General features: G+C 40.8%; 1 protein-coding gene across 14 annotated transcripts in view; it reads right to left on the bottom strand.

Moving 5' to 3' along the window:
* The window catches only part of MTMR3 (myotubularin related protein 3), a 65,523-nt gene extending 55,820 nt beyond the window's left edge, over window positions 1-9,703 (bottom strand). For all 14 annotated transcript variants that reach the window (XM_078381598.1, XM_078381600.1, XM_078381599.1 and 11 more), the window contains exon 1: window positions 9,571-9,703. The gene's annotated coding sequence lies outside the window, so the exon portion shown is untranslated. The remainder of the gene's footprint in view (window positions 1-9,570) is intronic.
* Between the last annotated feature and the right edge of the window lie 14,625 nt (window positions 9,704-24,328).

Here is a 24,328-nt window from a genome sequence, read left to right as displayed (position 1 = left end):
CTCACGAAACATATGGAGGAGTTCGCTCAACAAATTTTCATTGATTCAATGGGCCTATTCTAGTGGTAATGATGGATTAGCAGTTTGAGACCTTGACATCTGGCAGAACGCCTTCTACCAATTGGACCCGCCCACCCTACCTGGACGTCTCAGGCTAGGTGGTTGAGGACACTGACCCCGAGAGAAGCCTGGAAGGAGACAAACAGTAATTGGGCTTTCTTGGCGACTGCACCATGACTTTGGTATAAAACTAGGCAAGTGCCTAAAGTGGACCAAACTGTACTTTTAAGATTTCATATATACATTCATATGTGCGTATATGCTATGCCACGTAACAATGCATAGGAAAAAGGCTAGAATCACTACAAGATTATAAATACTAGCTCAGTGGATTAGGTCTTTGACTACAGAGCCAGAGATTAAGAGTTCAAATCCCCATCGTACCTCCTTGAAAGAGGGTGGACTCGATCCGTAGGGTTCCTTCCAGGTCTGCAGTTCTAATATTATTATTGTGATTATGAAAATATGAACTAAAAGATGGTTTGTTGCAGGCTAATAATAATAATAATCTTAGAATTGCAAAGCTGGAAGGAGGCACAGTGGGGAATTGAATTCTTGCTCCACTATCAGATGCCTAAACCACTGAGCTATCCAGCAGTTCAATATACCTTAAGGGACCTTCAACATACCTAATCAAATTATTGCAGTGCCTAGGAAGTTCTAACTACATGCCACACATTTTAGTGTCCTTAGCATCATAGAATCATAGAACAATGTAGTTAGAAGAGGTCATCAAGTCCAAAATTATACTCAATGCAAGAATCCAAGTATATCTGACAGACGGTTGTTTAATTTTCTCTTGAATGCCTTAAGCACTGGAGCACTCACCACCTCTCATGGTAATTGGTTGCACTGTTGCAGTTAGGAAGACATTCAAGAAACTAAGAATGTGGCTCGCTCTCTTGAGTGTAGTCTTGTCTATCCTTTTTCTTTCAGCTCTTCTTTTTCTCTCTCTCATTCCAAACATGCTCCATATCCTATTCCTCCTCTTCAGCTGTCATTTGCAACTGTCTGCTAGTTTTCTGGATTATATGACTTGGACGGGGCAGGCAACTCTGTCCTTTCTAGGTTTTTGGACTACAAAATTTAATCAGCTCTAGCTACCATGGCCAGTGGACACTGATTATGGGAGTTATAGTCCAAACATCCTGGAAACAACAGAATGATTATCTGCCCAGTCCATTTGTTGTTTACTTATGAAAAATTTAATCTCTTGCTCACCCTGTGGTGTTTAAACTTGGAGCAAGATAATAATATTTTAGGCCGTAGGTGAGAGTACTCATGATGGAATGCTCTCCCATAATCCCCTTAAACATCCTTGCAAGGTGGAGCAGAAGAATGGTCTTCCCAGCTTTCAAGGTACAGGGACCTTTGTTATACAGAGAACCATTTTACTATGTGATACCCACCTGCGGAACAAAATTGCACAACCCAGATACCTGCTTACCATTTCAGTGAGAACCCAGCCTACATTACACAGGCTATTACCTTCATCAAAGCTATTAATAAAACCAACTAGAACCGACTACTTCAGGTTTGAAAGTGAATTGCAGATTTCTATTTATCCAATTTTATGATACAACATCCCCTAAAATATATTTCCATCATGTATTTATAATTCATTTGAATTCCAAATAGATGTATAAGTGTTTTCATTCTAATGCATTCCTCTCAGTTAAATAATTTACCTCATCAATAGAAGAAACTGGACTGAGGATATGACTTGCACATCATAAAATGTACTTTAAAATTACTGCTAGTATTGGCTTCATTTCTTTGTATGTGCATAAAGAATTGAATTTCTGTTAACAACAGGGCTTAATCCTTATCTCCAGGAAGCACAAAGGCCACACAGCCATGGGCCCTCCCCATTTTGCCTCTGACCAGTTATCCATAATCTTGGAGTTTATGCAGTTTTTTCCAAAGATGAATTTGTAGCTCCATTTGCAGCAGTGAAGGTACTGAATTTTGAAATGAAGTCTTTGGAGCTACAAATTCCTATAAAATCCCCAAATAATCTTTCTCGGATTTTTTCTCATTTAGGGGAGGGTTAACAAGAGAGATACATGCTCAGGTTACTGATATTAGGAAACAAGGAAAATGTAGTTTCCAATGCTTCACAGTGCCAAGGAATAGCATCCACTGATGTGGGAAATAATGAAGTCCACTATCCATGCTTTCCAGCAGCTCTCTTTAGTTCTTAAATATAAGTTCCCACTGTCATTATCACTTTTTATGGCTATCCCCCCCCCCACGACCACTGGCACTGAGGTGCAATTAGACAACAGGAAGGCCATTACAATAACTTTCTAGACAGGGTAGAATGAAACTTGGTTGAAGCAGGATGGCCATGAGCTAAACAGAATTCAGCGTAAAGTTAGTTAATTCAAGTGGTGGCATGCTTATAAGTGGATAAGTGAACGTACATGTGCATGGGTAATATGTCTATGTCAAACAATGACTGCAACTGCCTGTTTATCTCACTTCTATTTCCCTCTCCTTCCTCTGTCTCTCTTCAAATCTTGCTCCATCACTGCTTATTTTAAACCCCTGAAGTAGGGACCTGTAATGTAGAGTGCACTGAGCTTTACACTGTGGGAATGCCTCCCATATAAAGAAAAAAACATTTTAAACTGACATTTTCCACAGAGTAAAAATAAAAGTGAAGAATAAAAGTAGAAATAAAAAAGGAAAGGTACTGTATCACAAATCATTTCAGTTTGATACTATCTTCATTCTCCTCCCAGCTAACTACAATATGACCCACCTGTTCTCATGATAGTTCTAGCTGACATATGTCAGCCACTATACGAACATGGGAATGTAGGAGACTGTCTTATACCAAGTCAGTCACTGGTGCATCTAGCTCAGTATGATCTGTACTGCTAGGTAGCTTTTCAGGATTTTAGGCAAAAGTTCAGGTGTATTTGGAGATGCCCAAGATTTCGAAGCTTGAAAAACAAATGGTGGCATTTACCAAACTCTTTCCCAAAATATATCTGTCTAATACACAAAGAAAGATACATAGGCAACTATCTATTGAGAATAGTCACAGATTCTGACACAGAAACTTAAGAAATAGCAACTTCTCTTCATTTTTTAGCCAGATGACACCACAATCCCAGAACAGGTGCTTTACAGAACAATCTGAATTAACTGCTGGGCTCATGAGAATAAGTCATATCCATATATTTTAAGATTTTTCAACCTTTCCCTCTATGCTAACCGGTAACTGCTACTTCCCATGTTATTTTGACGTTGTATGCAAAGCTGGAGTGTCCTCTCCAGAGCACAAGGACTGGGTAAAATAATATGGAGGTCAGATTGTTACCCAAGCAGCAAATCTCCCCTCTCCATGTCACTGAAATAGTCCAATGGAAAGGCAAGAGCCAATACAACTGGTTCCAGTGATGTTAAAGGAGTTGCTAGAGTGTCATGAACTGGCTCCGGGACTCTTGCTCTGGAGTTTGCCTCTAGGTTAACTCCTGAACCCTTTTCCATGAGTGGATATAGCCACAAGGCAGTGGAGGTTTGAAATTGGAGGTTTCCTTTTCCTAGATGGGCTGCCTTCCAAGGCTAACGAGCCCCATCTACCCAGGATGAGAAACTTTCTTTCCCTCCATGAGAAACTTGTTATGTAGTACATTTGCCTAAGATTCTATCCCATATGGACCTACAGAATCACAAGTAGTAAATTATCAAAAAGGGGGTGTGACTGGATGACATGACCAAAGATGAACTAGGAAGGGACTGAAGCAATCTGGGAAAAAATCACCATCTCATGTTGTCACCCCACAATAACTACATTAAACATAATCCTCCAGGGAATGCACAGCTATCGCAGACAAAGGGGAGGGGGGACTTATAAGAGAAAAAGAGAATCACTCTCAAATCAACAGAGATTTAATTCAAACATCATAGAAAACTCTAGTTAGCAAAACATAATTATAGATTTTTGCATAAATATTAATTAACAAACCATAGTTACAATCGCTCTGCCTTCAGAAGCAAACAAAATCCTGAGAGGGACTGAAAATGAAAGCAGACAAGCAGTTACAAAGCAGTGCTTGCCAGTTCTATCTTTGGAAGCTTAAATTAGTGTTCTATGCTATGATTCACACAAGCCATGATTTTACTTGCACTGAACCCAAGATTCCCCAAAGACTTCTGTAAAAAAAAAAGAGAGAACCCTGAAGTGCACTTCACAAGATGTAGATAGAAAGTTCTTTTTTTCATACTTTAAGCACTGGCATACAATGTTATTTTAGGGTCTTAAATATGTAATAACCTGAACTTTATGAAAATATACTGAGGGGAGACTAGTAAATTGGAGGAAGCTTAACAATCTTCTGGATCAACCTCAGAAAAGCTGTCATGTATGATCCATAAGTATACATGACATGCCTTATTAGACAACATATATGACGCATCATATGGGCTAGTAGCTTTAATGAAAGATCACTAAGTCTACAGAAATAGATGTCTCATTTATCCTCTTCTTCTACAGAATATTTTTACACTAAATCATTTCTTTTCATTCTATAAACAAGGTTTTGTTTCAACTGCACTTCAGCCCTCTATTCCCAGCCATTTTTAATAAATTTAATTCTTCAGTAATGTTTATTATTTTATAGCTAGTGATAAAGTTGTTTACTATGATGCAAAGCATCTTCATGGAGTATATTAAGAAAAAGAGGAACATATGTCTTGCATACAAACTGTCCCACTTTCAACCTTTGGCATTTTTTATTATGGCTGGTTAAAACTCCTATGAAAGACCTTGAAGGCCACTGCTACCAAATGGGCCAATGGTTTCATTCAGCATAATCCAAAATGTAGCTTGCTTGCTTTACCCCTAAGATTTAAATTGTTATCTTTTTGAAAACATCTTCTCTGTGAGCTGAAATAGAGATAGCTGGTGTAATTCCTCAATAAACTATATAACTGAAAATAATCAAGATGGAGAGCTTTCTTTCCTTATGCCTGTTTATGTATTCCCTTATGAACAATGGCAACCTGTAATTTTGCCCTTCCACAACTGAGTATCCCTTTTGCATTCATTTTAGCTTTTTTCCCGTTTCTCTTAACACCTCCACAGTTCTACAATCTCAATACACTGTTCAGCATGGTACCAGGCACTAAAGAATATTGTACTTGTTGCCATATGAAAGGACACAGCAGATTACAATTCCTGTTTTCTACTTACCAAGCAATAATCAAAAAACTGAAATGGTTCAGTTACTCCTCTGAACCCAGCTACCTCACAAATTCCATGTATCACTACTTCTTTCAAATTGGAAACGTTCTTTTGTCTGCCACTCTTTCTTGACAAACATTAAAGATATTGCCCATTATAATACTCAATATTTTATCCATTCTTCCCAAATATACTTCTCAAATATCACTGTGATTTGCAGACACACCTTTGTATCTCTGTGTAAAGTACTGACAAAATGCATGCCCAGGTCCAGATTTGTAAAGCAGCTGATGAGGAAAGATGCAGCAGTGGCCAACCATCACATCATAATGTATAACAATGTGAAATCCAAACTGATTATTTAAACAGTCTGCACCAGCACAATGGATATACTGAGATATTCCTGCTAAAAGAAAGAAAGTAGCAGCCCTAAACACCAGAAAAAGCATCCATCCACTCCAAATGTGCACGTAAATGAAAGCTGTATCTTCTCTGCAGCACGGCCTTTCCCAATTTGAAGAGACACTTGTTCAGCACGCCAAGGCAAAGAGGCAGTCCCGAAACCAGCAAAATCAAGGAACTGGAAAGGGGATAGATTGTATTTGTCTTCAGCATGGAAGGGATTGTCACTCTCGAATTGGCCTCCTCAGCCACACTAGATGCTGTTCCAAGACCTCTATTCAGAGCACATTACCATAGTCTCTTGAGACTGAAGGATGCCTACTCTCTTCCCTGCCTTTCATGGTTCCTCCCTATGATCCAAAGAGCTTTATTAGAGTATTTATTAGTAGTATTCCTGCAGCTGAACTTCCACATGACAGATTCTGAAACATCTGCTGAAAGACCAGACACATATTCAGTTCAATCCTATGAAGATTTAGCTAGAAGTAAGCTGCACTGTGTTTAGTTAATATAGCACTCAGGTACGTTTACACAGGATTGTATTTTTGGAAAATGCGTAGATTACTCAAGTAATCTCAACTTCATGGGAGTTCTGTATATATAGTAACAGTAACTGTATCCCTTCAGCTGCCAAATAATGATACTGAAACAAATGTTTCCAAGAGCCATTATCTAAACTTCCTCTATTACAGACAGGAAAAGATTATATAGCTTATCATGCTAAGCACAAAGTTAAATTCTCTTCAAAATGAACTACAGTACATCCCTTTATGGTTTAGTACTTCACTACCTGTCAGAGTGCTTCTCCCTCAGGTCAACCCCCATTACATCCACACCTCCCAGTCTTTGATATTGCAGGCATCCACTCCAAGAGAGGTTCGGAAATCGTCAACAAGAAGCTGGGCCTTTTCAATACTGGTCAGTCCACTCTGGAACTCTCTTCCTGTGGAGGTGCAACTGGCCTACACTCTCCTGAGTTTTCAAAAGCAAGTTAAAACCTGGCCTTTTAGCCAGTCTCTTACAAGTCTCACCCCTTTGTAAAATTATTTTGTGGTACGTTTATGCCATGGTTTGTGATTTTGCATCTGGGATTCTTCCCAGACTGGAGGTTTTATGAGGGGTTTTGTTTTTATATGTTAATTTTAAACATTCTCATCATATATTGTTATTTTTAGAAGCCACCCAGAGTATTGATTTGTCCACTAAATGGACAGGGTGTAAGTTTAAACAAACAATTGTCTGCCACTGCATGCCAGAAAACTTGAAACTATTGTTTACTTTCAAGATATTCCTAAATATTATTTTATTCTTCAAGTCCATGATAAAAAGACGAGCTCTCCTGCATGTATCTTTTCCATGCAAGCAAGCCATACTAAATGTAGCCCATGAAGCATTGACTTCCAGCAGTTTGTAACATTAAAAAAAAACAAGAAAAAACAAAACAGCTGTTCTGAAACCACCATTCTTATTTTTTTTTCTGGTTAGGCCTTGGAAGCTCTAGAATCCAGCTCCACCACACATATATAATAATAAATGTGTGCCATAAAGGCTTATGGCAACCATTTGCAGGATTTTCTAGGTAAACAGTACTCAGAAGTGGTTTATCATTCTCTTCCTCTGAGAGTGTCCTGGGATGGTGCAACTCGTCCAGGGCCACACCAGCTTGGTTGTACTTGCATGCGGCACAATGAGGAATTAAGCTCCCAACTTCTGGGTTCGCAGCCAAAGACCTAACATACTGAGCTATTCAGCCAGTTCCACCACATGTATACCCAAAATACATGTTTTCCAAAAAACACGTTCCTGTAAGAGTTTTCTGTTCTATTTCACTACCACCTGCAGGTGAAACCTACCATCCCACGTATGAGTAAAAAGTAAGGGAAAACAACATTTGTGTCAGGAGAAAAAAAACCTGCATCACCACAGAGATGATATGTTTCTTTTAAAAGCTGGAATACAGTACATGGGTGGTAGGAAGGGTAAGTAATTAATTAAGGTTTCCCCACAAAAAGCGTTCTATCATATTGACGGGTATTCAACACAATATAGGGCCTATCTCATGCAGGCAATCACCTTGATCCATTGTGTAGAATCCTTATAAAGAGCTGTACTGGAAAATGAGGAAAATTAATAACACAGGTGCCTTCCGATATATGCATGCAAAGCATAAGGTATAAACTATCTCCTACAGGTGCTCAGTTCAGTGTCACCTCAGCACCCTAATTTCAAATCAACCTGTAAAATTAGTACAGTAGTTATCAAAATAATCAACAGCTGAAATTCCATTGCTTGTCATAGTAAGTCACAAGACTTAAGTCCACTAAAGCAATGGAACTTACGGAGGAGTTAACTGACCAAATCCCCAGTGATTCAATGGACCCACTCTAGATGTGACCTACTATGCTAAGCAGCAGGGTTTCAACGAATAAGTCCACAACATGCTCATGTTTAGTCATCTGTGCCCTGTAAGATATTATGAACCACTTTCGTAATGATCTGTTCCTGTTCATTTTGGTGAATTATACCTGTCACAGGTGACCTGGGGACTGGCAATTCCCCACATTCAGACATTAACTCAGAATCACAGCATAGATAACAGAGACATGAAAGGGCGGATTTTCTCCACATTCATTTCAGTACAACCTAATATGCATGGTACTGTGAGTTACACTGGATTAATTATTGTAGAAGAACAGACAAAATCCCAACTCTGGGATTTAAAAAAAATAATCGAAAGGAGAGAAAAGAGAGATGCAATGTGAGAAAGAACACAGTCTTCTGCCATACAAAATAATCAATCACAGGCCTAAAATATAGGTGTATCCAACTAAATATGCCTTGCATTTATTTACTTCCACACATCTGTTTCATACATACACTTCAAAGTTAGGGCATTACAGTTGCATTCTGACCTCATCTTCCCTGCAAAAAACAACAACAAAAAGTCCCACTGAATCCAGCACATCTTACATCCGAGTAGAGATGACCACTACCTAAGGCAAAACCATGCCAGGCAACCCTTGCTTTTCTGCAAAAAGCAGGTTAGGAGCTCCAGGAGCAACCTAGGAGAACTTCAGTTCTCCGATTTCAGCCTATCTCAAGAACCTCTGGTGGCCCACCTTCGGCTGCCCCCCCCCCGCTTCCCTACATCATCCCACCGTCCCCACAGGTTGCCACACAGGGTCTTTGGGAAACAGAGAGGCAGAGGGGCGGAGGCGGCTGGCCCAACCCACACACCCACTGCTCCCTCGTCGATCCCGAAGGACTTTTCCCTGCCTTTTCCTCTCCATTTTTCCAAGCGCCGGCGACACCAAAACCAGAAAAAGCCGGGCTGCAGAACCCACGAACCATCACACCCCCCCCGGGTCCGGCCCCCTTCGCCTTCGCGACGGATGCACCACCAGCCTCGGTCCCTTTACCCCCTTCGGGCGCTGCGATCCGTGAGGCGGCACCGCAGGCTCGCCGCCACAAGGGAGAAACCGAGGGACCGACGAACAAACCCCCCCCCCACGACAGTCACCGCCGACAGGCGGGCCAGAAAGAACCGACAACCATCTCCTCCTCCTCCTCCTCCTGCCCCTTGGGACGAGGAAGGCACGATCCATCCCAATAATAATAATAATAATAATAATAATAATAATAATAATAATAATAATAATAATAATAATAATAATAATAATAATAATGAGGAGGAGGAGGAGAAGCCACGACCCCTCCGAGGTCTGGGCGTGAAGCCCACCGAAAACGCCCCCTTCGCGCCCCCCCCCCCACGAGAGGCCTGGCTCCAGCTTGGCTGGCCGACCCCCACCACCACCTCAAGGCCCGTCCCCCTCCCACCGTCGGCCCTTCCTTCCCTTCCCTGACGGGTTCTTCCTCCCCCCCACACACACACACCGTCGCCGTTCCCTTACCCAGAGGAGGAGGAGGAGGAGGCGGCGGCGGCCACGGCCTCCGGCCATGGCTGGGCTCCCTCCTTCCCTCCTTCCTTTCCCTCACCCCTCGGCGGGGCGGTGAAGGCGGCAACGGAGGTGAGAGGGAGTGGGGTGGGAGGCCGCGGCGGCCGCTCGGCTTCCCCTCGCCCGTCGTCGTCGCCGCCGCTGCTCCTCACTCGCCCGCCTCGCCTGCCTCCGCCTCCCTCCTCACAACCACAACAACATGGCGGCCGCGGCCACACACGGAAGGCGGGCGGGCGGGAGGGGCGGGGCCGGGCCGAGGGGGCGGGGCTTCTCGGCCCTCGGGGGCGGTGGGAAGGGCGCGAGCGGGGCCTGCCCTCACCTGGGCCGGTGGGCTCGCCTGAGGGAAACGGCGAGGAGGCTCGGCCGGGCCTTCCGTCCCTCCCTTCCTCCCCACCCCCCGAGAGGGTGACTTAAGCGCCTTGTCGCCTCACGAGTCGGCGGGCGGAGAATTTCTCTCTCTTTTATTTTTCTAAAAAAATTTTTTACCCCGTCTTTCTTCTTAAAATAAATAAAATAAATAAAAATAAAATAAATTTTTAAAAAGCACCTGAGGCGGCTTCCATCATTTATTTAAAAGCTAAAAACGCGAAGTGGCCAACTATTTAAAAATAATTCAACAAGTACTTACTTACTCCAGTGGAATGACCAGGAGACCATAGGTTATTTAGATCAAATTATGGATAAAACCACATTAATATCAGATCACACACCACATGTCACCTTCAGTGGGCCATCTGGTTCTTTTAAGACATAAAAGTTAAGACAAGGTTGGGCATTGAGAGGATATAAAAGCTTTTGAAACATCACACTAATCACATAATGTAAGAGGAAATTAAGAGGGACATATAATCTAGCTATCAGTGGCACCCCAACTTTCCTAGGAAAGTAGGATTAAACCAGAAATCTTTAACGGGGAAGGGACACTCAAGAAGTATTAATATTAAAATGGTAAATGACATCAATACTAATCTTTTTCTCTGCACTGTGACAGAAAGTTGTCCCTTCATTCCCTCCCTCATTTCTCCTCAGAAACTGAAGACCTCTGTGGCCAGGACGTTTTCTTCTTCCCCCTCAGGCCAAAACAACCCTAAATTGCCTTGGAAAACAGGATCACAGCCCCTCACAGAAAACAATTAGTTTTTCAGGGTTACCAGGATATGGCCGGCTTCAGTGGAAACTAAAATCCAGTTTATTTATAGAGTACAATGAAGAAGTTGAAGGAAATGGCCAAGAAAGATCAAAGGTATTCTCTCATGGCAGAGAATGCTGGTGCTATTAAAGCTTCGACTCTTAACATGTTCAAGTTCTTTGAAATATGTCAATATTATAGTTTCAAGTCTTGATCAATTTATTTTAATTAGTTGTTGATTTTAGATTTATATATATTTTTTGCATGCTACCTTGGATCCCCACAAGGGAAGAAAGGCAGGATAAAAGTGAAGTAATAAATGAAATGAATTAATAAAACCCAATGTATGCTTTGTGGCTGGGATGTGCCCTCAAAGCTACCTCCAGATGAACGATCCTGTCCTCACCAGCCTTGCTCTGCTCTTGCAAACTCACTCCTTTAGCGAGTTAATCTGTCTCATATTTGATCTTCCTCTTTTCCTGCTGCTTTGCATCTTCCCCAGCATTGGTATCTTTTCCAGAGGATCTTGGCCTTTATCTCCAATGATATATCTTTACACTTGAGGATCTTGTCTATTTATTTCATGGCTGCCCTTCCAAGTCTCAGCCTTCTTCTGATATATTGGCTGCAGTCTCCAATGGGACTTAGTAGGATCTAATTCTGAGAATGCTAAACACTGCAGCATCTCACATCGTAACTCTTTGGAAATAGTTGACTACTGGTAGGCCATGCTCCATTATTTTGGATGTCTCCTTTTGATGGCAGGCCACTCCATAAATGCAGTTTCTCAAGGATTTATTGCAGCTGTAGTATTAGGTGTTGTTGTTTTAATTGGGGAGGATTTCATACCAAGCATGCTTCCTTAATCAGCATCTGCATAAATGTCTGCACTCTGCATTATTATCATAAAAGTGTGGCCTTTGTTACAGAATGTTTCTTGTGGCTGTTAACTGTTACCTCTGCTCACCTTTGCTTTTTGCATTTTGTGTGCTCAGTGGCAGGAATACAGCAAAGGAAAAATGTAAAAAATGGGAAAATTTAAACAGTGGGGCCAAAAAAAACCTATATAACATGCAAATCTAGTCTGCAATGTCTTTTTGGACTGCCTGTTTAGCCACATAAACATGGCAAAATAATAATTTTTTTAAAAGGTTGTTTATTATACACATTTCTTCCTATTTGGTTCTGAGGCACTCAGGTAATTGAAAATGTTGAACAAGCATCAAGAAACCAATACATCTTAGCCTATTGTAGCCACCCAGATTATGGTTGCCACTCTTATTAGCCCCAGCCAGGACAGTCAATGAGGAGGGTGCGAAATTATGAGAGTTGCTGACAACATCTGGGAGATTCTACATTGGCCTCTCCTTTGCATCATTGAATCCACATTACAGTTGGTCATCAAGAACAAGATGACATTAAGAAATAGTGCACGAGTGTTCTTGTTTTCCTCTTTCTAACCCATTCCTTTTTTCCATTTGTGTCATGTCTTCTTTTTTTGTAACTACATATGAACACAAATGGAACAAAAAAAGAGAAAGAATCATAGCCTATTTCAATTTTAAGGCACTGAGGGCAGAGTCTGCCTTATGTTTACTGATCTGTAAGGAGCCTTGAAACCCTTTCTGGCCCATGAGTAGGGTTATTTTTTTAGATTTTATTTAGAATATAACATTATAAAGCAGACAATGTGAAAACACTAACCCATCAGTCAATACAAGTCCAGGTAGACGAACAACAAGAGATAAAAGAAATAACCCACTACTAACTAAAACAATCCCTCCTTTTTGGATCTTGAATTCTCCAGGTGGTTTCCTGTGAGAACGGAGTACATTAAAAGCCAAATTTTGCCCTACACTCCTGTCTACCCAAGAGTAGGGTTATGAATGCTTTCAAAATAATAAGGTAGATAGCCATAAAGGCAGGAACAATTTATTTATCTTCCACAAACTGGATAACTCAGGAAGCTAAAGCAGTTAAGGTATTTCCACACCATAGTATGGAGGGTTATGTTTTACATTTTAAGAGAAACTCATAGCATTACTCATGCCACCTTATCCTATAATTCCACATTCCACATTAATAGGTTTGAATTGCTGTTATCAATAGGTCAGAAAAAATAAAGGGATGTATTTCCTTTTAATGTCCAGTTCTGATATTCCACTTTGGAAATATTTGTTAAATATATGAAAGGCTAAAACTAATGAATGTCTAAAACATTTTTTGAATTTTATTTATTTATTTTTACAATATTTATTTTATATGCAACATTTCTCCTCATGAGGGACTCAAGGCAGCTTACAGTCAACTTAAATTCACACAATAATCACTATTAAAATGCCTCAGGGAGCACACTAAACAAAAAAAATTAAACAGATAATAATATTTTGTAAACATAGTTAAAACAATGTTTAAAAAACTTAAAATGTTTTTTTAAAGTAGATGGGGCATTACAAACACCTTGAAGTCCCTTTAAATTTAAGATAACTAAAGCTACATGAAACTGAAGTTTTAAAAGCAACTATTTTACATATTACACCAGAATAATGGATATAGTATTACTTTTTTATGCCTAACAGTAACTTGGTAGCTACTTGTTACATGAATTGCTACCCAAAAGTAACAAGTTATTTGTAACTCATTACTTCTGAGTTTACATTCTACACTTCTCATGAGGTTGAAATTTGATTGTTCTCGTACATATTCCAACCTAATTTTCCCCCTGGTACCAAAAAAAAAAAAAAAGAGGCCAGAATTAAAGGAATGGTATTTATTTAATCAGAAAATACAAGGCAGTAATCCCATGAGATCCCAGTCCCTCAAGTTACCACATGGCAAGGGTGACTCAAGACATATTGCTGACTCAGGTGAAAGACGAGAGCATCTCTTTCTTTTTCATGTGCAGGTAAGGCTTGTCTTTACTCACTCCTATGAAGCTTGTCTCTGACTAGGAGAAGGGAGTGTAAGTGGAGAATTTTACAAAGGGGAGTTAAGATGGACATGGATGTGGAATCATGGAGAAGCTCAAACAGAGAACAAAAACAGCACAGAGACCCCGAAGCAGGCTGTTGTTTTTAAAGAGAATAATCCCCGATGATTACAATATTGCCCTGTGGATTCCTTGTGGGTTATAACCCTTCCGGATTTTAATGACCCCTGTGGATATGAAGTGATATTATGAATTTACAGAGTCCTGCAGATTACTTCATTTGATGCTTTCTGGGTCATGGATTTAATTTTCAATGTTCTTTCAGATTTGAATTTAATCTAACGTGTTTATGTCTGTTATTTGTTTGTACGTCCTGTGTTTTGTTTTTGTGTGTAAATATTCAACCGCTTATTGAAATTTATTTGCTATGTGACGATTATAAGGGTTTGTTTTTACAAGATGATTTAATCAGAAGTGCAAACAGAACCCTGCTTGATTTTCTTTTTAATGTGAACCTGCACATCAACACATCCATTGAGCTACATTCGAGAACCAGTTGAGAGTGGCAACTGATCCTTCCTTCAGCATTGGTAGTAGGGTAGGGTGCTCTCCCATCTGAAGGGAACAGCCATGTTTTACATGTGAAGGACATCCTACGGGGTGCACATCATGCTGTCCTCCAAGAGAGTTGAATGACTATGGAGTTGTCACTTTGCTTTGCTTTCCTATCCAGAACCTGCTGCTTGAAGTGCTTATCTCACCTTGTTCTGCCATGTATGAAAGGAATATACCTTTCATACGTACGTCTTGGGCAAGCATTGAAAACGAAAGGAATACCCAGTGTTAGCCAAAGATATTTACCCTTCGGAGTTTGCCCTTCTTGCAATATAATCACTTTGTAGAAGACTAAGGAGACCTCACGTAGCTTGGGACCTCAATACTTGATTTAATACCTCTGCTATTGTGAGATCCCCAATAGTTAGATCATAAATGGATCATAATTGGAGGCTTTCTTCATTATTCAAGATAGGTTCGAAGAACCATAACAAATCTCTACAGTTGTGGGCTCCCACTTCTGAATGCTCTCTCTACACTATCCCATTTGGCCTCAACATTAATTGACTATCCCTATCAGTTGGTTTTCAGTGTGTGCTTCATATTTTTAATAATTTTTAACATTCATAAATGTTATCTCTTAAGATGCATAGTTTGTGTCCTGTGTTCTAGCCCAACTGCCATTGCCCAACTGTCTGGAAAGCACATCATGTACAGTCTCTTCATGAAGAACCAGTGTGAAAAAGTCTAACAGCCAGATAGGGTCGATATACAGTGAACATAGAAGGAAAAGCATTCAGTGTGTGAAAGCCAAGCTAAGATGTATGTCACTGTTCTCCTGGAACATCAGTTCAGACAGCAAGTTGTCAAGAAATTAATCAAAGGAGTGTTAAAGTCAGGTTGTTAAGAGACCAGCCAAGCCAGGAACCAAAAAAACAGAAACCGGTACAGTATATTGACCAGATTGTTCACACAGTGACAAAGCAGGCAGAAAGTTCAAGAAGCAGGAAAGCCAGTGTTCCAGATCCCAAGCAGATTATATTCTCAGCACTTTTCTCAGCCTTCAGTTGAGGTTCTTGTAGATGAGCTGGCTTTCGTCCCAGCCAAGATTCAGACTTCCTAACATTGCGTCTCACCAGGAAGAAGACCCTCTTCATAAGTAGACCCCTTACTCAAGGGGAGGCCTCTACCCTAGCAAAGCCAAGCTTTTGTGACTGCACAATGTGCCAGATTGCTTGGTGTCTGGCTTATACCTGTGTTCAGCATTGCTACCTCTGTAATGGGATTCTGCAGCCCTCTTTGGAGGTCCTGATTCATCAGCTGCTGCCTGCTCCTCTGTGTGATCTGACCTTGGAGGCTCAAAGTCCTTATCTGAGGAGGATTCTTCCAGTTGTAGCAAGATAGCAAATGGAATTAAGGAGGAGGAAGAGATGGTGACAGTTATGATATAGATCCCAGGAACACCCTGTTTGATACATTTCAGTTCCATTTCTATGTTATCAAAACATCTCATCATTTTGGCAAAGTATGTTCCAAGGATTGCCTCTAAACCTGGAAAAAGGACATTCAGTTTATCCTGTTGCAGAAAATCTAGAACCAGTTCTGTGGCAGCACTTTAAAGATTAAGGACTTTATCACAGCATAAGCTTTCATGGACTGTAGACCACTTCATTAGATTCCACAACATGTGATCCTGAGCTTCTTGCATAATATACCCATAGTGGAAGGTTTCAAAACTAGAGAGGGTGGAAGGATTTGAAATGCAAAACTTAACAGGCAGTAATCATCACATTATTAACAGCTGTCGTTTACAAAACACGTTTTGGTGATAACACAGACAATGTAGCATTGCTCAGCTAATTAATACATGTTGTGAAATTGAAAATATTCAAGCACAAATTGTACCTGATCCAGGCCAGAGTTAACAGAACTGAACCTCATAGTGTAGTGTACCTATTGTAATTCAGCAGTTTCACTTCACACTCTTGTCTTTTAGATTGTTTTGTTCAAGAACAGCGGCTATGAGGTCAGTTACAGAGAGTCCTGGAAGGCTGAAATGTTACACCATGAGTTTTGGGAACAGTGCCATCTCTGATGTCAGATTTGTGTCTGTTTATTCTTTTATGCAGAGATTAGTCTGTTAAACTAGGCGGTGCAGAACGCAGAAGAGCAGTGCTGGGAGATGAGGGCATATATCACATTGGAAATGAGCAGGTGGATGAATAGCTGGTGTGTGTATAGCTATATCATCATTTATTTACTTTATGCAATACAGCATATATTAAACGTTAGACACACACACACACACACACACACCCCATTTAACAGGCAGATAAGCTTACAAGACAATAACAAAAATGTTATTGCTTGATTTTTGAGTTTGAGCGTCTGGGAGTTTGAGTCTGGGAGGGACAAGAAAGAAGGAGACTGCTTTTAGAGTAGTTGGGAGTACTACTGTATAGCTGCAGGAGGTATGAGAAAGACACCTTTTCTGGAGATCTCTATGTCTTTATTATCATAAAATGCCACTCCCTTGCTTGCTTGGTAGTAGTGTTTTGGAATGTGCTGAGCCAACAGAGATCAGGGAAAATATTACTCCAGCGACACACAGCTTTGTTCCTGTCAGATGCAGTACTCACAATAACAATGAATGCTCAGGATACCTCTTCTTGTTCTCCTGCTACTGGAGGTTAGATGTTATCACAGTTATTCTGACTTTGGATTAGTCTGTTTTAAACAACAACGTTGTGTTGCATCCAAACCAATCTCCAAGGTTTCTCAGACAATTTTTGATTCTTCCATTAGTTTTGTTGAAGAGCCAGCTGTAGCTATCTGTATCTTTTGATTCCTATTATGTAGCTCAACATCAAAAAACAAAACTAAACTAAACTAAACTAAGATCATGGCCACTGGTCCCATCACCTCCTGGCAAATAGAAGGGGAAGATATGGAGGCAGTGATAGATTTTACTTTCTTGGGCTCCATGATCACTACAGATGGGGATAGCTGCTACAAAATTAAAAGACGCCTGCTTCTTGGGAGGAAAGCGATGACAAACCTTGACAGCATCTTAAAAAGCATAGGCATCACCTTGCCGACAAAGGTTCACATAGTCAAAGCTATGCTTTTTCCAGTAGTGATGTATGGAGGTGAGAGCTGGACCATAAAGAAGGCTGACCGCTGAAGAATTGATGCTTTTCAATTGTGGGGCTGGAAAAGACTCTTGAGAGTCCCCTGGACTGCAAGGAGAATAAACCTATCCATTTTGAAGGAAATCAACCATGAGTGCTCACTGGAAGGACAGATCCTGAAGCTGAGGCTCTAATACTCTGGCCATCTCATGAGAAGAGGAGCTAAGGATAATTACCTTAATAATCTGTAAACAAGGTCCTAGTGGCAATTTCCTCCTCTCATATCCTCCTTTTATCTTCTCTCTCTCTTTTGTCTATGTGCCATAGCAGAAAAATGCTGACATCAAACTTTTAAAAATGGCATTTCTGCATGGAGGCAATCAGCAGAGAGTGAAGTGTGTGCAGGATCATATTTTTCTCCATCAGTTCAAGCAATCACACTGAGTGAACCAATGTGGATGGATTTGCTGTGTAAAAAAAAGCCCCACTGGCAGAGGGAAAAGTTATGGATTTGGGAGGAAAATTCCAGGCTGGTTTCTATTTGCTTTTATATAATGTGATCAATGGGAAAAATGTGAATCGTACTCTCCCAATCCTGTAGCATTTCCCACATTGTATACCAGTATAATTGCAATCTTGGGACTTATTTTTCACAGGCTGTTGAAAAACATGTTGGTGCCTGACATCAAGGAGAAAATGGCATGATCCTATTCCAGATTCAGAAGGCAAACCAGTAACCTACCTGGAGGCAGTAGAAGAGTTTTGGAGATGCAGGTCAGCCCCTGTGATGCCTGGTCGTACTTAAATGTGTTGTTTATATAGTTTGGAAAGTATGGGATGGGAGGGGGTGAGCGAACAGCATGGGATGTTAGTAGGAATGCCTCTGATTGGCTGGGAGAGAAACTAGATAAGAAAGAGATGCGAGTAAGAGAGCAGTATCTTGCATTCTATATCATAGAATCAGTCTGGTGTGAAGGCATCAGGGAGAAAGTGGTTTTGGAGTCTAGAGTCTATCAGGGAAGTCAGAGAGAGATGAAGATGGTAGGATGTATTTTATTTATTTATTTATTTTATTTTATTTATATCCCGCCTATCTAGTCGATTAAGACCACTGTATGATTTTGCTGAATGAATTAAAAGGCTAGGTGTAAAAATTATTTTAACACTGTTATTTTGGTAAAACCTTTTTGTTCTGTTAAAGCTGAGCGGTGCTGAGTTAAATATGTGAGGGCTGTATATGAGAAGGGTGTTCAAAGACTCTGAGTGAAGTGGTGAATACACACACACATGAGAGCACCTAAAGGATGGAAGAAAGACGGAAACTAAGTGAAGGTTCTTTCTTTAAAAAGCATTTTCATTCTAGTGGTTATTTAAAGAGCCCATTAGCTAAGTAATCAAGTGACAAGGCAAAGGGAGGTCTGACACCAGTATCAGAGAGAAGGAGATGTGACAGGCATCGTGGCTCATAAAGTTTTATTCTCCAGTACCACACTTTAAAAAATCACGAAGTTAGTCATCGCAAATGCAATCCCTTTTTTAAACCTTAAAACCTGAGAGACCGCACTTCCTGCACTCAATGCACTCTTTCAATTATTTTTATCTTGTAACTCAATCCAGTGTCTTGCCTTGACGGAAGAAACAAATATCAATATGTGGGAGATGTTCCAGGCTGCCAGAACGAACCTGCAAAAGTTTGATTAAAATGACTGATTTGGAGAACAGCAATGCTCAAAACAGGTTCTGCTCCTGGATTTTAGAAGTGCTGAGAAACAATACTGGTGCAAGGAAGAGTTTATGTCAGAGTGGTAGCTTATAGGCAATGGCTGCCATTCATCCTACATGTTCCCTTGTTCTTCTCTGTCTGAGTCTGTCTTTTTTAAAGATGTGGTCATTGCAAGAGCTTCCAGTCAGGAAAGACCATCTTCCTTGTTATCTACATAGCAGTGTGCTTCCTAGGTCCTGCTTGCCCTTCGCCAGCACCGGGAAGAGAAAGCTCAAGACATCTACATTCCTGACATAGCCAGATGGATAAAGAAAGGTACACTTGATCTAAACCCACAGTTTTTTGTACTGATTCTTAAAGCCAAAAAAACAGTAAATCTTTTTTTAAAAAAACCCAGATGTTAGCATACTTTTCTGGTCCAGTGCTGGAATGTGCAGTTATAATAGCTTATTAAACAACATGAGCAACAAATGCAGCAAATACTAGTTTCTCACATATTTATAAGTTGACCTTTGTCCAGTGAACTGATGGCTATATCTGTGGATCTCTTTCCCTCCACGTTGTCCTCACAACTTGTCAATGAGTTAGCAAAGTTGAGAGTGAGTGAATGGAGCAACAAGGATAAGGATGGCAGGTACTGTACAAGTCTTTTTGCTATGGTGGGATGTAAGAATAAACAAAATGTGTGCTCATCCAAATTCAAGATCTCCACTTCAAAGCTTATTCTGACCAAAGAGCATTGTAAGAACTGTATCCCCTCGATGATGATGCATGAAAAATCTGGAAAAGGTCACACGGTCATGGAAACAATAGAGATGTAGGAGCGGGAGATACTTTTAATTGACCATTAAGAATATATATTTTTAAAAAAACAGCATGAAAATTCATTTATATTTTTGTGACTATTTTTTAGTAAATATAAGCATTTTTTCTAAACATATTTGAAATATATACGGTCCTTCCTCCATTGACTAAAGTATTCTTGCACACTTTTTAAAAAATGTGCATTTTTATACGTATTTTCCAAATATAGATACTTAATAAAAAAAAATCTGCTGGAGTGTGAGAATCAAATTGCAAGCTCATAAACCTATCTGATAACAGATGAGTGTGGGAGATAAGAATTAGTTAAATTCTGGCCCAAAACAAACTGAAATGAATTCCTCTCGCATTATTACTCACAAAGTGGTCGGAGTGGTTAGGAAACCTACTCCTGTCATAATCATTGAGTCGTCTTGGGTAAGCAGGATACAGGGTCAATGTTCTCTTCCTGTTGTTTTCCTCTTCCAGTACGCCTTCTGAAGACTGGTAACTATCAGAGAACAAAAGTCTTTGAGACAGTGTGGCGTAGTGGGCAGAGGTTCAAAATAGAACTCGGGAGATCTGGGTTCAAACCCCTAATCAGACATTGAAACTGGGGGCAGGGAATACAAATTATAAACCAATTCTTGAACATCTCACATAGTACTACAAAAGCCCTGCTAGAGTTCTCATAAGCCTGAAGTGACCCAGTGGCACACAAGAACAACATAGAACGCATCATGTTAATATTTTTATTTGAAGTATGCTTACTCTGCCTTCAGCAACAGCCTCAGAATGGATTACAGTAAATCAACAGCAATTGCTGGATAGAACTGTGGTTTAGGTGTGGTTGGACTGCACTTCCCCACTGTGCCTTCTTTGCAAGGGCTGGACTTGATGGTCCATGGGTCCCTTCCAGCTTTTCAGTTCTAGGATTATTATTATCTTAGAAATGCAAAGCTGGAAGAGACCCTATAGAATAGATCACTGAGTCAAAAGGAGGCTCAGTGGTGACTCAAACTCCCAACTAAACCATTGAGCTGTGTAGCAGTTATATATTACAAAGTACAACAGCCAGATTGTTAACTGAGTCTTGTTACATGGATCGCATAAGCTCCCTGTCAAAGCAACTCGACTGTAAAGCCCTAAGCAGCTTTATAGGTTATCTCAAAGACCGTGTCTCCCCTTATGAGCCTGCTCACATGTTAAGATCATCAGGAGAGGCCTTATTTATTTATTTTATTTATTTTATTTATATCCCGCCTATCTGGTCCCGCCTATCTCTGTCCCATCACCTTCACAGGTGCAGTTGGTGGTGACACAGGGAAGGGCCTTCTCTATTACTGCACCCAGATTCTAAAACTTTTCCCCCCACTGGCTTGCCCATGAAGATTCATATGAAAATATAGCAGTTAGTATTTAAGGTGCCACAACGTTTTTTGTCTTCTTTATTTTTCGTTTTTGATCTATAGCGTTCAGGTTTTCTAAGTCCTCTGACCTACTTGTGTGTCAGAGGTGAAAAGGAATGACAGCCCAACAAGAAGCACAACCTTCAGCCTGCGAACACTCTTTTCTCTTCTCTTTGGAAAGGGAAAGAGAAAAGAAACTGTGAAAAGTCAACAAGTGAGTCTTGTTTGCATGCAAGAAGAAAGCTTCTTTGGCTGCAGCTGAAACTAACATGAGCTGGAGGAAAAGAATGTTGTATAGTCCCAAAGAGTCCTATATTTTAAAAGTGTGAGATTGTGAGCTAAGAAATCATTGGAAATCAGAACAATTCACAAACTTTGGATATTTCTCTCTCTTTCTCTCATTAGCTCTTCTTCTTCTTCTTTGTCCTCTCTTTCCTTTCAGGCCACATGAGACATGCATAAATAAATTAAAAACCAACCTCCAGTCGTCCTTCTCCAGGGACGGTCCTGGCTCTTCCTTCTTACTCCATTCGTACAAATGAAAATGCCCCCTTTGTGCCCTTATCACTGGCAGAGCCAGGAAGGTTCTGTTAACACCCAAACAGAGCCAAGGAGATTAGTGGCATAGATCTGTCAAGTCTTTGGACAACGGAGGAAGCACACGTCCCTGAGCCTGAACTGAATGGGACACACACCTCATGCAACTCAATCGTCCCATTCAATGCTCATTGACTTCCCAGCCACAAATCACAGCAGGAGAAGGGGCCTGTTCTGCTATAACTCAAACCCCTGTTTCCTAAAGTTCATCTGTTGCGAAAGCACAAGAAACTCATCCAAATTGTGTTTTCAGACTACCAAGATGTTGGGTGAAAACTTGCAGGCTCTTCCTTTCTCTCTTTTAAAAAGTTCTCTCTCTCTCTCTCTCTCACTCTCTCTCTCTTTTTGCTCTAAACCGTTTTTACAGCCAAACTAGACACAATGTTGTTCACATTGTTGGCCAAAAGGATGGAAATAGGAACACACAGTAAGCATGGGAGGTTGTTGTTGTTTAGTGGTAAAGTTGTTTCTGACCCTTCGTGACCCCATGGACCAGAGGACGTCAGGCCCTCCTGCCTTCCACTGCCTCCCGGAGTTGGGTCAAAGTCATGTTGGCCGCTTCGATGACACTGTCCAGCCATCTCGTCCTCGGTCGTCCCCTTCTCCTCTTGCCTTCACACTTTCCCAACATCAAGGACTTTTCCAAGGAGTCTTCTCTTCTCATGACATGGCCAAAGTATTGGAGCCTCACCTTCAGGATCTGTCCTTCCAGTGAGCACTCAGGGTTGATTTCCTTTAGAATTGATAGGTTTGTTCTCCTTGCAGTCCAGGGGATTCTCAAGACCCTCCTCCAGCACCACAATTCAAAGGCATCAATTCTTCAGCGGTCTGCTTTCTTTATGGTCCAGCTCTCACTTCCATACATCACAACAGGAAAAACCATAGCTTTGACTGTTCGGACTTTTGTTGACAAGGTGATGTCTCTGCTTTTTAAGATGCTGTCAAGATTTGTCATCACTTTCCTCCCAAGAAGCAGGTGTCTTTTAATTTCGTGGCTGCTGTCTCCATCTGCAGTAATCATGGAGCCCAAGAAAGTAAAATCTGTCACTGCCTCCATATTTTCCCCTTCTATTTCCCAGGAGGTGATGGGACCAGTGGCCATGATCTTAGTTTTTTTGATGTTGAGTTTCAGACCATTTTTTGCACTCTTTTCTTTCACCCTTATTACAAGGTTCTTTAATTCCTCCTCTCTGCCATCAGAGTGGTATCATCTGCATATTGGAGGTTGTTGATGTTTCTTCCGGCAATCTTAATTCCAGCTTGGGATTCCTCCAGTCCAGCCTTCCGCATGATGTATTCTGCATATAAGTTAAATAAGCTGGGGGACAATATACAGCCTTGTCGTACTTCTTTCCCAATGTTGAACCAATCAGTTCCATATCCAGTTCTAACTGTTACTTCCTTTCCCACGTATAGATTTCTCAGGAGGTATATAAGGTGGTCAGGCACTCCCATTTCTTTAAGAACTTGCCATAGTTTGCTGTGGTCCACACAGTCAAAGGCTTTTGCATAGTCAATGAAGCAGAAGTAGATATTTTTCTGGAACTCTCTGGCTTTCTCCATAATCCGGTGCAAGTTAGCAGTTTGGTCTCTAGTTCCTCTGCCTCTTCAGAATCCAGCTTGTACTTCTGGGAGTTCTCGGTCCCCGGAAAGGTCCCTCCCAGCCAAACCTGCTAAAAGTAGCATGCCAGGTTGCAAAAAACAAAATCAAAACAAAACAAAAACTCCAACATAATTTTTATTGCTTCGCTATGTTTCAATTTTTAAAAACGTTTGCAGAACTAGACCTTAGATCTAACCAGTGACTAAAGCAGCCCAGTTAGAAGTGAACGGTGTGGTGACGCAGCACCACTGTGGCTGGCTGAGAGAGAGGAAAAAAAGAGACAGGACCAGCCATAAACTTACAAAGTTACGCACAGATGTTATTATGAAATTAGAGGATCCAGGAAGACTTCTATTTGTTGCAAAAAGGGAAGGAAGCAATTCACAAGTACTGTAGACCCCTTGACATGCTAAATAAGCACGGGGACATCTGGTTTCTGCCTGCAGCTCAAGCATCCAGGTTAAGAGATACTTCAGAAAGCTTTTTGAAGTATCTGAGGCCAGATTCCCATGAAATACACAAGCGAAGCAGGGAACTTAAAACAGAGGGAGACAGAGAGGTGTAGCCTGAGTGGAGAGATGGAGCCTCAGGAGAGAGGGAACCAGAATTTATATTTACGTAAATTGGGCCATCAGATTTTGCAAGTTGGTGACTGTTAGGAATCTTGGCTAGGTTATGATAGCTGCATTCTTAGTTTTTCTGTGCTAGTTTACGCCTTGCATAGGTAGTGATGCAAAGTAATATTTACAATGTAAAAGCTTTGTTCCTTTGTCAATATTTTACTTTTTTTCTTTTAAATAAAGGTAACCTCTTAGAAATAGTCCACTCTTGGCATA

Source organism: Pogona vitticeps, chromosome 14, assembly GCF_051106095.1.
Source record: "Pogona vitticeps strain Pit_001003342236 chromosome 14, PviZW2.1, whole genome shotgun sequence".
NCBI classification, from domain to species: Eukaryota; Metazoa; Chordata; class Lepidosauria; order Squamata; family Agamidae; genus Pogona; species Pogona vitticeps.
The sequence above is the reverse complement of the archived record's forward strand: the minus strand, read 5'-3'. Positions and strand labels throughout refer to the sequence as shown.